This window comes from Austrofundulus limnaeus, unplaced genomic scaffold (genome assembly GCF_001266775.1).
Source record: "Austrofundulus limnaeus strain Quisiro unplaced genomic scaffold, Austrofundulus_limnaeus-1.0 Scaffold5, whole genome shotgun sequence".
Taxonomy (NCBI): Eukaryota; Metazoa; Chordata; class Actinopteri; order Cyprinodontiformes; family Rivulidae; genus Austrofundulus; species Austrofundulus limnaeus.
Window position 1 is genome coordinate 4,888,693 of NW_013952407.1, and position 2,723 is coordinate 4,891,415.

Genomic DNA, 2,723 nt, shown 5'->3' on the forward strand with positions numbered 1-2,723 from the left:
CACATACACTTTGAATAAAATTCTCCTTTTTGAATTTTATTGGTGCACCTTAAGTGTATTTATTTATTTGTCAATTTATGTATTTCCGCTTTTATTTTTAATTATGTCAGTTTCGGTCCTCCGTACTGCAGAAGCCTGATAATCACACATTCATTCAAATCAGGTGTGTTTGAGCAGAGAAAAAGGTAAAACATGCAGGGCTGCGGCCCTCGAGGACCAGGATTGCCCARCCCTGGCCTAAAACCTAAGCATTACCTGTTGGGGTCGACCCCGTTTGTCTGTTAGCAAAAAGTCTCATGAACCATTTGACAGAATTTAATAAAACTTTCAGAAACTAATCATTGGTTTTACCACTAAAATAGACTAAGCTTTGAAGTCAATCCCCAAAAAATGGCAACCACAGCTAATTAACATTACCAACACATTAGTTACAACCTTAATTTTACAGATAATATTAAAATTTTGTGTGATATTAACTGAGAACATTTGCATTTTCCCAATGCTAATGAATGTCACAATATCACAAGATAGTGTAAAATGTGATTCCACAAGGTTTGACCAAAACTTTCTTTTTAAAATGGGTTGTTTTTTGCTTAAAGCTCTATCATGAAAAGCAGCGGGTGAAATGCATTCCTTCAAGGATTACTAGATCGTTAATTTAAATGTCACCCCGCTTTATGTTGTTACCAAACATAGTACTCAAATTAAAATCCTTCKCAGCGCAAATTACTTTTAAAAACTTGCTTTCCTCGTGAATCATGCCGAACACATCCTCCTCCAATATTGTCCTTCTGTGTTCTGTAATTGTCTCGTTGGATATTGCACTGAAAAGCTTTAGGTGGGCAGCACAATTAGTTTTAGAAAGACTAAAAAAAAATAAAAAAATCCCCCACCAAAATAGCCACGTTCCTCTGCATTCACAGCTCAGTTTGTTATTTGCAGGCTTAATTATCTCTGCAGCTGGTATAATTTTTGTGTGAACATCTAGAGATGGGAAGGATAAAATTTTAATAGGTTGATGATTTTGAGATTACAAGAGATGCTGCCTGTAAAATATTTCTGTGAGGCGACGGTGTGTGTATATAAGTGAATGGCGGTGCATGCATTGGGTAAATGTTTGTTTTTTTACGCTCAACACAGGCTTGTCAAAGGAAGTTGTACATGCTTCGTTAAAAGTAGGTGACTGAGCGACCTCGTCTTCCCAGCTGTCATCTGAGTCTTCGGCGTGTCACATCTGATTGCAGAGTGTCAGAGCGGAGAGGGGAGCTGTAACTCGGGCTGGCGAAACAAAGCAAAACGCCGCTGTGAAAGAGAAAAAGTTGGAGCTGGAGGTAGTCATCGGCGAGGCTTCGCTCCAGTCAAAGCTGTGTTTGAAAGCGGTGTGGTTCCGTCCTTGTCTTCAAACAGGGAAGATGAGCACATCAGAAAGTCCACCCCTGACTTTGTCTTTCGGGCTCACAGCTTGCTGCTATGACTTGTATTACATTCAGTGGGCTTTGGCTTTTATTATTAAGGAAATTATTTTTCACATTTTTTGTTAAATGTGACTTTGCTCTGAGCTGGAATTGCCTTTGGATTCTAGGAGACCACTTCACAGTCCATTGAACTATTTGATGTAGTTTGCCTTTTTGTTTTTGTTTTCACCCTGGAGGTAGCGTCTTTGTTCTTAGAATGACATTTATTGTCTTTTTATTTAGCTTTTTTCTTCAGAGCAGATGTTTTCATATATGAATGGATAGATGGATGAATGGGTGGAAAGARAGATAAATAGATGGATAGATGAATGGATGATATTTTGTGGTTGATTAAATTTTATTTTACATCTTATGCTTTGCAATTGATTATAGTCATTTACTTTAAATGGTAAGAGAATCAACAAGTCTCTTTTTACAGTAATATGTGTCTGTGTGTGAGAATAATGTTTACATTTCCAACATTCCAATGCTGACATAAGACGGACCACCACCAGGGGGTGTGACCAGGGAGAACATGAATCACTGCATTTTTGTTTAGATCTCCAGAGCCACAGACAGGCTCAGAGTGAAATGGAGTCTTTAGAGTTGAAAAGAAATATTCAACTGAAAACTTAATTGTTTTTTTGCACATTAATCTGGCTTTCAATCCGAACAATTCTTTACAAATGTGTGGGTGGGTGGGTGACTAGGTAGGTAGGTAAGGGATTGGTCCAGCTGAAAGTATACCTTAAATGGCATTTGGGATTGCTAAAGTAAAAACTATTTACCTCTCARTACTGTCTGCTATGATGCTCTTCTTTAAATGTGTGCAAACTAAAAAAAAACTGATCTGACTGTATGGGTGTAGAAKTTCTTCTTCTAAATGTTGACGTTGAAATCTTCTAAAATGTAGCCTTCTTTAAAAGTTAAACTCAAGATCAGGAAGTTYAAACGTGGTCCCTACTACAGCATCCTCTGTTGCTTTTGGTGAATGTCACGTGCATCAGTAACTTGGCTGCATGGGTCGTCAGGTGAGTGTCGTACAATAACAGCATTCCTCTGGCAGCGCAAAAGCAAATAGCCATATGAATCCTCAATAGAAGTACGTACAGTTTMTATAACCATCAGAGAGTGCTTTAAAAAGTTTAAAAAGTTAAAAAGTTTACTAACTGAATGTTGGCAAATAAATTGAGAATAATTACTATTTATAAAATTTTCACCAATTATTACTACAAAATTGGCTACAATTTCATTGTGATTATTGAAACC

The 2,723-nt window shown here is 37.3% G+C and overlaps 1 protein-coding gene across 1 annotated transcript in view; it reads left to right on the plus strand.

Moving 5' to 3' along the window:
• Positions 1 to 2,723, plus strand: part of shisa9a (shisa family member 9a) — a 97,630-nt gene that overhangs the window by 13,878 nt on the left and 81,029 nt on the right. The gene's annotated exons all lie outside the window — the stretch shown is intronic.